This window comes from Lepisma saccharinum, chromosome 1 (genome assembly GCF_977018435.1).
Source record: "Lepisma saccharinum chromosome 1, izLepSacc3.1, whole genome shotgun sequence".
Classification (NCBI taxonomy): Eukaryota; Metazoa; Arthropoda; class Insecta; order Zygentoma; family Lepismatidae; genus Lepisma; species Lepisma saccharinum.
Window position 1 is genome coordinate 136491372 of NC_139229.1, and position 17565 is coordinate 136508936.

General features: G+C 39.0%; 1 protein-coding gene across 1 annotated transcript in view; it reads left to right on the forward strand.

The window, feature by feature from the left end:
• Positions 1-4368: 4368 nt before the first annotated feature.
• LOC145988913 (BTB/POZ domain-containing protein 2-like) overlaps positions 4369-17565 on the forward strand; it is a 55847-nt gene continuing 42650 nt past the window's right edge. Inside the window, exon 1 of the mRNA XM_083124205.1 lies at positions 4369-4438. The gene's annotated coding sequence lies outside the window, so the exon portion shown is untranslated. The remainder of the gene's footprint in view (positions 4439-17565) is intronic.

Genomic DNA, 17565 nt, shown 5'->3' on the forward strand with positions numbered 1-17565 from the left:
AGGTGTTGCCTGTATAGTGAACAAGCACGAAAATATAGGAGAGACAAGAAAACTGAGGAGCATTTCCACGGGTTGAGGAGAATTTTTTTCTGTGGTCAACAAGAACTACTACTTCGAGGTGACAATGACAGTGGCCTAATAAGGGAGATTTCACCATGTCGCCTGAAGATTAGGTTTGTGCTGCCTTTTGTGTCGCTACTGTATGAAACGTTGCTGTTGATTAGCCCATTCCAATCGGTCTGAAACCTTCCTAAGTCTTGAAAATCCAAGTCACAAGGATGGAAAATTAGTGCCTTGTTAAGGTTAGGTGTGAAGGCAGGCAGACGACAGCACCCTAAAGGATCATATCCAAACCTGCAGGAAGAACACATCTTACTTCAATCTCCAATACGGAATGATAAAAACTTCTGGTGAGTTGATCTTAAAAAATGTGTCCGAGATAAAGAGAGGCGTGCCCAGGATTTTCGGAAGGGAGAGGGGTTAGGCATACTATTTGTGGTGGTCAGAATAAGCATTTGATCATACTGGGAGACGAAACATTAGATGTGTTGGGAACGGAAGGGTTTTCACTGTCCATTAATTGTTTCGTGATCCACCTGTATTCGAGAAGATGTCCTTTGTTTCGTGCCGATATGACAAGACAGCGGAAGCTGTGACAGGCATTTTTGAACACTTGTGAGTGCTAAGGCCTGAATCTGAACAATTTGGTGGGTTTCTGCTTTTATAAGAGCTGCAAACATGGGAGGACAAGACACGTTAGTGGTGTTCAGGCTTTATCAGAGAGAAATATTCAAGAGCGTCTGCGTCCAGTTCGCAGCCTACAATTTGAATCTCGCGTTGTCGAGTGGATTGTCCATCCCGTGCATGTGTAACAGCTTCGTAAAGACACTCAAAGACACCATAGATGTTTTGATTCCTGATGGGAAGAAATGGACAAACACACCTACTGAGATGGTTCCGGCACACAATGTTATTGCATGGAAACAGAGGAGTAGAGCGGTTAAAAATGTTCCGATTTCACGTTCTGATTAAAATGACAGCCTTACAGTGGCGACGGTTTAAGGGATAGTTGCTCCCCATTTTTTTGCCTCAACATTATGGCCTCTTGATGTTAAGCCTTGTCTACCAAGAGAAAGTAAACTTTCCTTGCAACGCCCTCCGCACCCCCCCCCCCCCTCCGTTTTGGAACCCAATTGCCACCACTGGTATTGAACATACAATTGTGAGGTTCTTACTATACCCCTTAAAAATATGGTGTTGAGCCCCCCCGAAAGGAATTCCTGGATACGTGCCTGAGCTGATGCATATCTAAATGGGAATAAAAACCAAATAAAATAGGGGGAAATCTTCTAAGAGTGCGCACTTAACTTTGCAACCTCACAGAAACTAAATAAATAATTATAACGACAAACAGTTTGAACTAAAACAATTATTGATACATTGACTTTTGAATACGTATGAACAATGGTCCAGGCAATAACAAACTTGTAGTATTTTTAAACTTCCATGAAAAAAATGTTTTTTGCGCACTCTTGTAGGACAGTTCCTCGAAGAGTGCGCGCAAGGTCCTTCAAGAGTACGCATTAACAGGTGTCACATTTTGCCCTCATTAATGGAGCCAGCTTCATGCCACCTTGAACCCAGTCTTCAGTTATGGGTTCCACATACTGTTCATCACAGCAAGGGCAGAGGAAACTTTCTTGTGTTGACGTTGATGGAGTTGCATCATCAGGGGGTCGCACAATTTTCCTTGGAGGCACTGGTTAACTTGTCACTTTGTCGTTCAGTTTTTGCAAAGTCCCTGAAGTTGAAGCCAGAAGTGAGTTTGTGTACAGTGAAGATGTGAGAACCTCTGATTTCTTTCCTTTCTCATTTCGCCTTCTTTCGTGGTTGAATTCTGGTAGTGGATGCAGCGTTGAGGGTGATATACGTTCAGATATTTCATTCGTAGTAGCTTCAGATCCAGAACTACCACTGACTTCTTCACCTCCACCATTTTGAGGAATGTTGGGAAAATCCGTTTTGTTCGAGGGTTGAAAGTCTTCGTCTGTGAAAATGTCAAGGTTAAAGGGCTGAATCCTAGCAGACTGAAACGAATTTCTAGCCTTCTCTATCGTTGCAACTCGTAAGTATGCTGATCGAAAAACTGTGGACATTTGTCTTGTACATTTGTCAACTCGGCCATGGTTGTTAACAATTCATTTGTCACATTCAGTTGCATACATTGTCTTGAGAGCTCCAAAGAAACCCTTATCGAGCGGCTGCATCACATGGCTTGCATGTGGATGCAGGTAGAGCAGTGTGATGGAATGGAAATAGGAATGCGCATGGAAATCCTCTAAGAGTACGTTTGCCCTCTTACAGAACCATGCACTGCGTACTCTTAAAGGAACAAGACAAGGTTCAGAATTCGTCCACCAAGAGCAGTAGCACGCAGGGGGTGGTTCTCACACTGATGTTCGACATTGTGGTATATACTAACACTTATTACCATACTTAAAGCAAAATATTACCATTACCAGATCATAACCCTTAGAATGTGAGAGTTCAATATTACAGTGAACAGGCAAAAAACAGAAACTTACCGATAACTTCACAGCAAACACCACAATATCCACCAGGTACGACGTGTAGACAGTCAACTTGTAGAGCCTTCTGATGACTAAATGGCAGCGTCCTTCAAAAATCAAGCTGCGTACTCTTAGAAGCCGCGTTCTATAAGATGAACTTACCCTATGCTTAATTGATTCCACCACAATACAGTACCAGATTTTCAGCAGAAATGATGAAAAGATGGATATGACCTAACAATCTACCTTTGCGCACTTTGCCAATGAGGATACAGATTTTTTAAAGGTCGTTGACTTAATGTCTACATTATGCTTAAAAGACAATAGTGTATTCTTTGCATTACAGGCCGTTTTCTGTGTGTTTGCCAAAGCATTGAAGCTATAATCTGAAATTTACACTGCATTCGATACGCTTAGAAGTCTTCACGAGATAAACTAATAAACGAGAGCAATGCAAACATTCTCCTGGCATTGCGCACAAGGGCATTAAGCACATTTCAGTTTGAACACGAGACCATAAAATCTGGTGAATTAGACTTCGGTGGAAGCTGAAGATAAATGCTGTGGCCAAGTACATTTGATTTCAGAATCTTGTATGCCTCTCACTTAAGTATTTAATTCATTTCTTCTTCACAGCCATTCTAAAATTAACTGAAGATTTGTATATCGAACAGAAAGAAACAAAGAGGAAGAAATTGATGTAAAGTTGCATTATCCAGTGTTAAATGTCATTTCTCGTGAAGTTTCCCTAAAAATGATATCAGTCGGTGTATATGAACTATGAAAATGTTAAGGAACTGCATTAATTGTAATTAAAATGAAATTAACTTTAATCTATGTAAAAATAATATTCAATAATAGAACAGGAATTGTGCTTTAAAATGGTATATTCCGAAGTCCTACAATTGCAAGTGACATCTTCAAGTTAGGGGTCTCGGGATTGAATCCTGGCCCGGGCATTGGTGTTCTTTGTGAGTATCCCTTCATCTATTTCATTTTATCATCACTCATTTCCATCTTCACAATTAACCAAAACTGGCAGAAACGAGATGAAAATAAACCAAATCAATCATATAGCGTATACAAAATATTCATAAAAAGACAATTACAAGGTTTCGTTCAGGTCCAATTTGTAGTCAGATAAACTAATCGGTACTGGAATCCGTACGTACATACGCTGTACCTTCACCAGGAAACCTCCAGGAATGTTTGATTAGTAGATTTTTGTGAAATGAAAGCAGTTTTTTGCATTAACGGTGATTACAGAATCGGATGAAATTGAGAATTCATTTCTTCAGTCGAGACTGTCACATGAAAAATATTTGACCTAGAATGCTCTTTTCTTGAGTCCACCAATCTAGTCTAACCATTGTGTCTAACTGTTCTCTACACTCCACTTAAGATGTTATTTTCATAGGTCGGGATTGCTGCTACAACCATTTTCGTTGTCTTCTTCTTCTAAGAGAACAACCCCACACAACAAGCCTAACCTAACCACCACAGATTATTTACTACCCCAAAAAGCTACCAGCCAATGGAAATGTTTGAAAGGATGTAGCAGCAATCACTGTAATTTTCCTAACACGAACAATCTTTTTTCGATTTGTTCACAATTTCATCCGGGTTCCTCTAGCATTCAGGCAGTGATTCATGTTTCCACAATCGCCACGGTAGCGCCACCTGCAGCTCTGGTAGAACCTTGCTGAGAATACAGGGAGCCACTGTGATGTCACGCTGTGTAAAAGACAAGCGTCTGTGCAAGTAAAAGCGAGTTAAAAATAGCTGTGTGGAACGACGATATCTACTGCCAAGTTTGCACGTTACTGGAGCGTTTCGCAGCTGGTCGTAGAGTGTTCTCAAACACCAAGGTCAGTAAAGCTTAGAACGAGATGGGAGTCGTACATTTGTTGGTTGTTTAATCTCAACTCAGTGCTTCATACCCGTTGTAGGCTGTCACCGTGAGTAAACGTGGTCGTTCATTTCTTCCCAGTGTAAGAATATGGTTCCAATTTGAGTTCGCCTGATAGTTGGTTTCTCATGTGAACAGTGGCGTACAGTGGAGTTCACATTACGCAAGTGTGGTTCGAGTCCATTACTATTTTTCAATATTTTTTCTCATGCCTCCTACTTAGTTTTTAAGGAATGTGTTTTTACTTGTGCTGGTGCAGATATTGTCGGCAGCTTTTGGGGCATTTTGTTTTAATTCTTGAACTTGTCGTTGCGTATGCAGTATTTTTTCTGAAGGATACGAGACTGTAAAATTTGGGTATTACATACCTGCGTTACAAGGGTGCGGTGGGCGGGATACACAACAAAAAAAAAATCGTAATTACAACTTGTGTTTTTCAAAAACAGACATGGTAATCGGGGGTCATTTCCAGGCGACCGGGAGTTGAAAAAGGGGGGGGGGTTAGGTAACATTTGCCACTTCAGTTTTTCCTTAGTTCTTTACTGTTTTAAATTGAATTGAAAATTTCTAGAGGGGTTGTAGTCCGTCAGTTCCCCTGCGTACGCCAGCAATAGTGAACAATTTGCTTGGAATGGAATGGCAGGACTTACGACTTCGTGTTTCAGAGCTAGTGTAGGCATTTAAACGAGGATTTCAAATATTTTCTTGCATTTTGTTTTGTTTATCTTGGTGAAGTGGATTGACTTCCTGAACCGAAGTCAAGGCCCCCAGAGAAGTATAATGGCATCGTTACCGCTTTATCCAATATTCGGCATTAAAATCTAAGTCCTCATATTTTTATCCTCTCCCTTGCCCCTTCTAACTTTTCTGTCGTCTTTACTGTTTCATTTATAAAATTATTTTATTCTGTAGTTAAGCCAAAACTAGTAATTTATCCAGGAAAAAAAAAAAAACTGGTGAGAAGAATTATTTCGAGGACAGTTACATCACATTTTTTATATCCTAAAAATACAAATGCACGTGTGAGGTAAAGGTAGTTTGATTAGTAAACTTGCACTTGCTTAGCTTGTTAGCTTCGACATACTGAATTTATAGTGCCTAATCGTGATTATGTACTAATAATTACCAGTGGCAATGTGAGGGGGAAGATAGAAGCAGATACTACCCAGTCAGATAGTCACCCCTATTTCCTACTGAAATGCAGGAACGTGTTCGCCAATAATTAAAAAAAAATATTTTCTGTATATACAGCGATCGAATTGAAAAGACATTTCTTTCTAAACTTAAATTTTTAAAGTGTTGTAACCTGCTTCATTGATATAAATTCCGATTTCATCGTTATAATACGAATAGCAATGACGTGTGTTTCTCCCCGACTTCGTAGTGGTAGCGTCGTCGTCGTAACCAAGGGGACACGGGTTCGGTACCCGGTGGAGGCACCTATACGGTGTCTCGGGAATCTATGGAGCAAGACCGCGCAAAGTGTAGAGAAGGGAAGAAAGCGATTGAGCCGTCTCGAATCACTAGTTGCGCAGAGACTTGTTTCTGTTCGCTTGCTCCATACATTTCCGGGACAGAGTATAGTGGTTAGGATCCCACTTTAAACTATGGGTCCAGTCCCGATTATCCTTTCTGTGCATAAAGTGGACTTAAAACAGAACTTTACTACTGTACTTTTAAAGATATGTTTATTAAGCCACGGAATATTTTTATTTTGAAAAATACAATTTTGTATTAATAAGTTATTGTGTAACGCAGCAAACGCATCTCTAACATCTACGTATATCTGAGATTAGTTTACCTTTAACGAATTTCGAATTTTGTAATTAATAAATGAAACTAACAAGTACAGATTCGAACTACCAATCGCTATACTGACTCCCGAGTTGACCATTACTCCTTTTTGTCAAGTTACATTTTTATTTAACGATATATAATTGTTATTACATAATGGCTATATTCTCTTAGGTTTTTTATATATCACTTTATTATTATTATGCCTTTGGTTATATGAGTACAGTTTTACTAATTCTACCATTAATAATTATACATATAATCTCATAATTATTATATTTATGTCTTTAGCAAAATTTATGAACTTTCCAATATGGAGGTATTTATCATAGTTTAATATGAAGCTCTATTTATACCGATATTTCTATGTGTGTAAATAACGACAAGTTTAAGTATATCTATGCAATGTCTCACAAATAGTTTTATTCTCCTTTAAAATCTGTAATGAGTAAGATAAGCTTTCTTTCAATACGTTTATGGAAAACAAAGTTATTCATTTATAAGTTAAATTATTATAAATATTTGTTCTTAGTTTCATGTTTCTGGTAAGCGCCATTATTTCCCTCCGTAGTTTAGAAAGACATTGTTTTATTGCTTAAAAGATTTGTGGAGTGAGAAGATGACGCGTTACAATTTGCAGTGTTGCCAACGGTTATATAATCTCACTGTTCCATGTTCAAATATAGAAATAATTTTTATCATCTTTCTGGTATTGGAAAGATTATATTAGCTGGTACCACTGAGGAAGGCAGTGAAGGAATGTAACGGCTTCCTGGATCTGTGTGAGAGATAGAGTTCGGGAAAACTTAGAGAAAAAAGGAGCAACCGCGACCGAGAAATAGGCCTATGCATCTCCCTCTGAAACGTTGCTAAGAAAAAACCAAGCGTCAGGTTAACCTTGCAGCAGGTTTTATGTATCAATCCGCGCGAGAACTGAGCTCAGAATCTTCCGTGCCAGTCTTTCCTCAACCGCCGAGCTGCTTACATCGGAGACACTGAGAAAATCTACAGTATTGCCAACCGCACAACACATCAAAACCCGCATGCATGTCAAGTGGATTGTATTTTTGCTTCTCTTTGTCTCCTGAAACATAACATTTTAAAAGTACTTTCTGCGCATATATTATTTAATAAATGTGTCATTAATATAAGAGCGAAACAACTTCTAAACATGAGAGCATGTGTGTATATTTCGAGCACGCAAAAATAAAAATACACAAAGATAAAAGTAAACAACGATAGGCCCCTCTTGAATTTAATGACAAATTATTGTTTTTGGTTTAGAAAGAAATAGATTTATGAAAAACTTGGTTGCTTCGTTCGCAATACATCCGTTACTGTAAGACACACGCACTTCAAGTTGTACCACCAAAAAAGCATGATTTGTTATTGGTGATATATACAATCAGGTGCATTGTCTGTCGCTATTACTCTGGTTTCAATTTATGAATCACTTCACTAAACCAGGATTCAAATCTTGGTCTGTCTATTTGTTGCTGATAATCACCCTTCCCTTTCTTTGCGCTGAAAAGTAAATATGCGCCTTCAACAAAGCTTTCATTGCCGCCAGTGGGTGAAACAATAAGCCTCCCCCTTCCCCTCATCGTCGGTTTCTTCAGCCCTGGCGGTGGTTTTGCATGGTGGTATCCTTCCATGGTTTATTCCCCCTTCCCCCACTCACCGAGTTGAAGGACGTCTCGTCCAAATAATAAACATGTTTCTTCTCACTGCGATATATTTTAATACCGCGGAGATTCTTTTGTCGTCAAACAACAAACAATCGTTTCCTCTTGCTAAACTCAAACCGCAAATCATTCAACACCCGTGATACAATCAGAGGTGGTCATTTTCGTTCAACCTCCCTCACCCTCACCCTCACGGCTCGGCTTCGCCCTCACCCTCACACGCCCTCACCCTCACGATTTGCCTATCGCCCTCACCCTCACACGCCCTCACCCTCACGGCTCGGCTTCGCCCTCACCCTCACATGCCCTCACCCTCACAATTTGCGTTTCGCCCTCGCCCTCACACACCCTCACCCTCACGACTCAGCAGTCGCCCTCACCCTCACACGCCCTCACCCTCACGGCTCGGCTTCGCCCTCACCCTCACGATTTGCCTTTCGCCCTCACCCTCACAGGCCCTCACCCTCACGACTCACCAGTCGCCCTCACCCTCACACGCCCTCACCCTCACAGCTCGGCTTCGCCCTCACCCTCACACGCCCTCACCCTCACGATTTGCCTTTCGCCCTCACCCTCACACGCCCTCACCCTCACGACTCGCCTTTCGCCCTCACCCTCACACGCCCTCACCCTCACGACTTGCCTCTCGTCCTCACCCTCACACGCCCTCACCCTCACGGCTCACAAGTCGCCCTCACCCTCACACGCCCTCACCCTCACGATTTGCTTTTCGCCCTCGCCCTCACACGCCCTCACCCTCACAACTCTCCTTTCGCCCTCACCCTCACACGCCCTCACCCTCACGGATCGATCTCGCCCTCACCCTCACACACCCTCACCCTCACAAGTCTTCGGAGGGTGAGGGTGAGGTCTGCCCTCATGAGGGTTGCCCTCCGTAGAGAGTTAGCGATGTTTGAAGAAATGACTGGTTCCTTTACCACGTGCATTTCATACATTGAAATGACACGAAATTGTTAACTCATTCATGTGAAGAAAGTTAATAATAATGATAATAATAATAAATTTTCTTTATTAAGCAATAAGGTTTAACAATGAGTATCATTTTGGACTAAGATTATTTGAGTTATATATTGCATAATTAATTTACATCAAGTATAATTATTATTTTTAATATATTTATTATTTTAACTATACGCTGTCACAAAAATCGTGTCATATACAGTATTGTGGGTGGGCCACTGACAGTAGCGTTCACTTTATAAACACCTTATCAATGGAAGATGCAACTGCTCCGTCTTTATTTCTTGTTGTTTATCACACTATAACAATGATAATATACAAGCATCTGAGTTGTATCACTTCATTCTCTGCCCAGAGATGTTGGACTCGATTTCACTACGTCACAATTACCGGAATTCCATAGATGAGAAAGACTTGCCCCGCAGGCGTTCAAAGCCCCTACCCCCACCCTCTTGTCTGCAAGGACAGTTTGGATTTGGAAAACAACATTCCATTCACTGATCTTCTTGGAAACCGTCATGGAAATCTGCACCGCGAACAGGAGTATTTAGAGTAGCTTGAAGTCAGCTTGGAAATGGAAATATGTTCACTAAATAGAACGTAGAAGCTTTTAAAAGGGGGAAATATATTGACGAGGCATAAATTTCGTGGTTATGAAGACAAAACAATCAAAGTACAATAGTACTGTGCTACAATTTTGAATATGTCAGTCAATTTCAAAAATTATTTTTCATTGATTCGTGAATCGCTGATTGTATCGTGTCGTGGTTAAATAAACTTTCCTTTGTCAAACAGACTAGTGCCCACGCTGTCGTTTTGACAGTGGCGCAACTACAGGGGAGCAGGGAGGCATTGCCCCCCAAACCTTCGACGGAAGTCAATTCTAAGGGGGCAAACGTTGACGGCCAAGGGCATTTCCAGGGGGCACATAGGAGCAATTGCCCCCCCATTGATTTCAAATATTGTGCAAATAAAAATACATTTCGTAAAATTTTCTTGCACGCTTCGCTCGCACTGTCTGGTTTTCTCAATCTCGTCAAGTTCAGAGCCGTAGTTAGGGGGCGGCGGGAGTCGGCCATGGACGCTGAGAGATCTAAATTTTTAAAAAAAGCTATAAAAGAGAGAATGCCATTGCGCCCCGTGAAATTATTTGCGTCATATTAAATCAATATTCTTTTCAGTTTGGAAAAATTGGATCTAAAAATTTTCATATACGCTTTTCTCGCAATACAATTGTTTTCTGTAATGTAATATATTTAGGCAATATACATCTGTTGTACATATATGTATTGAATAAATTTTGAATTTGTACACAATTTAGTGGCAGCATGTTGCATATGTATTTTCTTATTTTATGTCGCTCCATGTTGCATATGTGTTCAACATATGATGTACATGAAAGTTATACATGTCATGTGTACGAAAAGAATTATAATCAGAATGCATTTATCGTGCATTTTCTGCCATTCAAAAATACAGTTTGTGTGATTGTTTTCCATTATTAGCTAATGTGAAATTGAACGTGTTGAAAAGATATTTCAAATAGTTTGACCAAGCAAATACTTTAGCACCGACTTCTACCCCCTTTTTGCGTAATTGAAGAGGATGATAACGTTTTTGATGCTGCTACTACTACTACTACTACTACTACTAATAATAATAATAATAATAATGTCATTTTTTCTACTACTACAGCTATTGGTACTTTTACCCTGGTACTTGCCCCCCCCACCGACAAAATTCGTTGTTGCACCTCTGCGTTTTGGAATCCAAGGATTCCACTTTTAGTTGGTGGACAATTTAGTACTTCTCCCATTATAATTGTAGGTGCAGTAGATATTAGCTTATTTGAGCATAAAGTTTACGTCTAACAAACTACATCCCTTGATAACGAATATAAAATATGACTACCTTGTTGATGGGCAATGTACATTGCTTCTTTTTCTTCTTATTTTGAACCGCCCCCTGATGCGGAGTGGTTAGCACATCGCGTTACGACGCAAGGGGTCCCGGGTTCGACTGTCGGCTTGTGCATGGATGTTTGTGAGTCACCATTCATTAATTTCATCATATCATCTCATCACGCATCCCATCTTCACAATTAGCCAAAATTGGCACAAAAGCGGAGTACAATAAAGCAAATCAATCAATCAATCAATTCGTATTTTGGTTTCTTCACGTTCCAATTATACTTCTCTAGAATAGCAACGATAAAGATACATGAATAAGGAATAGGAGAGGGAACACAAAGAAAAACCCATATCTGGGCACATGAAACTTTTCATTTCATTTTCTCTCCCCAAAAAACTATTTCACTTCATTTTTTTCTTCGGAAGAAATCCGTCATAATACGGTCAGTGTTTCGATTAATAAATAATCACATGATAATCACATGCGTTTAACAGAGTGGGTTATAGCAAAGATACTACGAATATCATATGCTACTGCTGCCTACACCCCATGTAATTCGTCTCGATTTTAAGAGAACACAACGTTGCAATTACCAAACATTTAGTTTAGTTTATTTTCCGTCAAGAAAATTTGTTGATTGAACCTCTACCAGGTAAATGGAAATCTGATCGTAATGATATGAATGCTGTTCTTTTAACGAATGTGGTTACAGTAACGTCATTGTCAATAGGGGAAACAGTCGAGTACTCGCTTGCTCCTACCTGTTTGCATATGAGGCATCGATACTGAATGGGAATTATTAAATTATTTCATTCCCATTCTCAATTCCTTTGCCTCTGTCTACATATCTATACATAATGTGAACACTGAGAAATATTTGACGGCATATATTTCACAAGACCTGGGTAGTATGAGGGGATAGCAACAACAAGTAAATTAAAAAAGAGGAACATAGATAAGAAGAGGAATAAAAAGGACTGATGTGGGGTGAGAGGGCAATATGTTAAGAGAAACAAGTATGTTGTAAAAGAATGCATGCAAATACACACACACACACACACACACACACACACACACACACACACACACACACACACACACACACACACACACACACACACACACACATATATATATATATATATATATATAAGAAATGTAACTGATACTATAATTGAGGAAATATTTAATTAATTAATTGTCAAGTGCCAAAAAAACAATAGGAAAGTTAAAGAAATATACGATTGGCATGCAGACACTGCGCTGTTTTGTTTCACAATGTCGAAAACATTGGCAGACTACTTTTAGAGTTCTATCTTTATTCATCACATCAATCAACAACTTCTAATATTTTTTACGCTTGCCAGATCTTATCCACGACATCTGACAAAAACCGAATTTTTCGTACCCTTGGTTTGCGACATAGTGGATACATATGTTCTTTAAAACTAAACTTGGTACTGTAAGACACACCAGGATCCGTTATTTTTTATCCTCTTGTTACTTTGCTTTCCTCCCGTTTGACAGTGAAAGTTTTTATGTTTTATGTATGCGTCAGATATTTGGCCTCGAAACCACTGGAATATTGCTAAGTTCTCATTTTTATTTAAAACACAATCGATTTATGATAAAATTACATTACTTGATTATTAAGGGATAAATGTTGAGAAATATGCATGTGTGAAGACAATACAATAAAATTGGTAGTTATCATTCCATGGACATAATTGAAGGGAAATTGGAAAGATCAAACTCCACTTTTCAGTTTTTAAACCGAGCCCGGAAAACAGTAGATATTAATGTGTACGTGTATAATGTCTAACAATGAGGGTGCAAATTGAAAAGCACTAAAAGCCCTCAAATAGGCAGACAAATGGGCACAAAAATAAATAAAAAATAAGCACTTCAAAAAACATCCTAAAATCAAAAGACAGATTAATATTTATTTCCCACATGGGAAAAATATGTAATTTTATGTAATGGCCTTGTTTAAAACTATCAGCTGGTTACGTGATTTTTGCGGCTACTCCGAAAACGTATCCAGGACAGGGTTTGTTTTTCTACCTATCACTTTTAAAAAAAGAGGATGAGCAGTGTTCGAAGTGAGGGGGCATGGTTTCCCCGAGTTAGCAACATTTTCACAGATCATCCCCCCGCTGCCACACTGTTATCATGTCACCACATTAAAGTTAAACTAGGTCGGTATTGCTGCTACAACCGTTTTCCATCTTCTTCTTCTAAGAGAACTACTCCGCGGCGGAGTAGTTAGCACTGCGCGCTACGATGGCACAGGTCTCGGGTTGGAATCCTGGCCTGGATAGGTGTTCTTTGTGAGTGTCCCTTCTTCAGTTTTAAAATATCATCACTAGGGTGCGGATTTTTGCTTATTTGCCTTCTTTATTCCTTTGCAGAAAAACATAGGCTTTAATGTTTAAAGTTCATTTCATGGTGTTTATAGTCCGAAAACGCATTTAGTGCGTATAAATGCCTATTTTGAGGGTTAGTGTCTATTTTGCTTAATCGTGCCTAAACATGCCTATTCTACCTTTTTTGATAACTTCAGCTTGTTTTATGCGTCTTTGGCTTTCCCTACATTGAAGAAGGTTAGCCATTGGTTACATTGAACTAACTGAAACATGGTATTCGCCAAATTTGAACCCACTACTTCTTTTTTTCCACCTGAAATTCTCTAGTGTCAACCAGTACTCATCTTCTTTGTTGAGCGTGTGATAGGAGATAGGCAGTTACGTGTGGAGATATCGTGTTCATATGTTTAAAAATGCCAAAGCACAAGGCAGCCAGAAGTGTATTAATCAAAAATGGATTGATGCAGAAGGTTGTTTTACGGTTGAAAACTTGATTTTTGTTATTTAGCGCTGCTTTTCTCCACGTTTGGCTAATCGCATCGATGAGGATGAGTGATATGATGAAACTGATGAAGAGACACTCAGAAGCAGTGGCGTGCACAAGGGGGGCTTGATGGGGGTTATAACCCCCTTTCGCAAAGTATTCCTAAAAAAAAGAACGTCAAATGTAGGAAAATATGACAAAATGAGGGCTGACTACCAAGAAAAAATATACATAACCTCTCCCTTTCGAAAATCCTGGGCACGACACTGCTCACAAGGAACACCCATGCACAGGCCGGGATTCCAACCCGGGACCCCTGAGTTGTAGCCTTGTTGTACTAACAACTCCGCCACGGAGGTCGTCCCCACACGGAAAAGTAATTTTCTGTCAAGCTTGTATGAAGCAGACATCTTTAACTGTTAAATTACTTCCAAATAAACAATTTCTTTCACATGGGAAATATCACATGTACCTAGGTACTACATATGTATAGTTTTATGTATTGCACTTGTTCAAAACTCTGAGCTGCTCACGCATAAATTCCCACTCCTCAGAAAATATTTTTCTACCTCTCGCGTTGTTTGGGAACAAGGATAAATGGTGAACAATGCACACTGTGACGAGCCTTCAGCTTACATTACCTCAGTTCTAAATGTAACAATACTATGTTATGTGACAAACTTCGTTTAGTGGCTTTGTGTTGAATATGGAGAATTACACTAATAGCGTGTCTTGGCGCTAGTTGCGAGGATGCCATCCGCTCGCATGCCGACTCACTTCGAGCACTGACACTAAGTGAAACGATATTATTTATTCTAAAATGTTATGCGCATACACAGATGAACAGCTCATCTACTCGTGCAAAAAGTGCAAGTAAAATACATTCAAATAAATAAATTAACCAGGTTGTGTTATCCTAGCTTCCATGCAAATGATCATTTCATTCAAACTATTGTCAATTCTTTGTGAAATATATGTGCGCAATTAGTACAGTGGGTAACCGAAATTCATTTCTCCGGAGAAATTTTCATCGGAACATCCTTTAAAATATTTTTTGTTAAAATGGTGCAAATCCTTTTTTTCATCACTTCAGAACAATTATTCACGTAACAATCGTTAGCTCAAGTTATTTCTGCGAGAATTACTTTAACTGACGATTCTCTGAAATTTGTGAATTGTTAGCACACTTTTATATGTAAACTGGAATGCTAATACAGTATGCATGTGCATTGGAAGTAAAAAATGCCTATTTTAATGTATTTTTATTTTAGTTGCCTATTTTAGAGTCCTTTTAAGTGCCTATTTGCATCATTTTGGTGCTTATTGCCTGCCTACTTCAGAGGTTTTTAGTGGCTATAAATCCGTACCCTAATCATCACACATCCTCATCTTCGAGACCATCCAAGAAAATTTAAGTAAAATAAACAAAATCAATCAATGGAAATTCGTACATTAGGCTAAAACTTAATGAAGAAGTTTTCAGGTTTAGTTCTGCTCCGTCTAGTGTGTCCGATATTGAGCTACATGTGCAAGTTATACTTCTTGTAAATATATCTGCAAAAATATACCATTATATTAAATTTTAATTTCAAACTGTGAAATGCGAGAAATTTCTCAATTTTCAAGTAAAATCATAATAATTGTATTTACCACTTTTATTCTCACCATTTTTATCGTTGCCATTTTATCCGCTTGCCATTTTCAATTTGCCACTTTTTCCGTTGCCACTATTACCTTTGCCATTTTTACGTAAATTCCACCAGTTTCATGCCCAATTGTTTCCAAGTTATGAAAAAAAAATTGCACCCTTAGAATAAATTGTGGATGTTCCCAATAAAATGTATCTGAAGAAATGAACTTGGGTTACTCATTGCGCTGATTGCGCACATTACACCAATACGTGAGCTGTTAATTTGTATGGCATTACATTTTAGAATAAATAGCATCGTTGACTTATGCAACACAAAGGCACTACACTAAGATTTTCACATAACTTAGCATTGTTTCATTCAAAACTGAGGCAATGTAAGAGGGTTCATCTCGGTGTGCATTGTTCACCATTTATTCTTGTTTCCTAATAACGCAATAGGTAGAAAAACATTTTCAGAGGAGCCTAAAATCACGTACAGAGAACCTGAGTTTTGAACAAGGATATTTTGTAAAACTATATAGGTATGTGTATGTGGGATAGAATATTTATTTGTATAGTAATTTAACACAAGCTTGACAGAAAATTACTTTTCTGTCAGTGGGGCCGATATCCGTGGGGAAGTGGATAGCACAGCAGGGGTTCCAGGTTCGAATCCTGGCCTGGGCATGGATGTTCTTTGCGAGTGTTCCTTCATAAATGTCATCATGTCTTCCCTCATCCGAATCCTCGCGATTAGCCAAAAGTGGAAGATAAGCGATGCTGAATAACAAAAATCAAATTTTCCGTCGGTGGTTAAACAAACTTTTGCAGAAATCCATTTTTAAATCCATACACATCTGGCAGTCTTGTGCTTTTGGCATTTTCAAAAATATGAACATGATATCTCCACAGATAACTGTCTACTTCCTTTCACACACACACACAACAAAGCAAATGGGTACGGATTGACTGCTACAAGATTTCAGGTGGAAAAAAGAAAGGGTAGTTAGGCGGTAGGTGTCGTTATGTCCACGGTGATGACTGATGAGTCACCAACAGGTTGTCCAGTGTGCTTACCCCGATTGAGGCTTTGTCAGTTCAACGTCAACGAAGGCTTCCATTCAACATAGGGAAAGCCAAAGGCGCATAACAAAGCTGAAATAAGCAAAAATGGCAGAATAGGCATTTTAGGCATGATTAAGCAAAATAGGCATTTATAGGCAATATAAAAATGCGTTTTTGGACTAGAAACACCATGAAACGAAATAAAGATATTAAAGCCTATGTTTTACTACGAAAGAATGAAAAAGGCAAATACGTAAAAAATCCGAAAGCTATTGATACGTAAACATCTAAGTTGTGGGATCACTTCATCCTCTGCACAAATATGTTGAACTTGATCTATGTAACAATTACTAGAATTCCATGGAAAAGGAAGACTTGCCCCGCAGGTGTTCAAAACCCCTACCTCCACCCCATCCTTTGTTGTAAGAGGGACAGATTCGATTTGAAGAAAGACATTCATTCTTGGAAACCATGATGGTAATCTCACAGAAGGAACAGGAACATTTACTATAGCTTGGTGAATGAAGAGTTTTGAAGACAGAGTGGACATGGAAATATAATGTACTGGGTGGAAGTTTTTGAAAAGAGAAAATGAATGAGACAGAACAACAATCAAAGTACAAGTACAATAGTACTGTGTTATAATTTTAAATATGTCAGTCAATTTCTACAATTATTTTCCATGGTTAATTGTATCGTGGGGTTCCCTATGGTTAACTCCCATATAATGTAGTGCCCACGCTTTCGCTTTGAAATCCAAGGATCTCGGGAATCCACTACTAGCAGACACACAATTTGCTTACCCCACTGGCGTACGCGGAGGAGGGGGAATGGGAATAAGGGGCTACAACCCCTCCCCGAAATTTCTTGACAATAAGAAAATCTAAAGAAGTTGGAAAAACTTCCCTTTAAATTACCCTCCAGCAACCATTTTTTTCTTTGAGTTACTTCTGAAACGAAAGTTTAAAATAATTATTGGAGCTCCTATGTCATGAAAAAGGAAATACAACAGCGAGGCAGTGGCGGCGATTAGAGGGCGAGGGGGCAATTGCAACCCAAATTTTCTTGATATCAAACCAGAATTGCCAATAATGTTATTAATATCTTGATTACTATTTGTATTCTAATTTAAATAAATAGTGCGCTTTCATGTGCTAACGAATGCCTAAA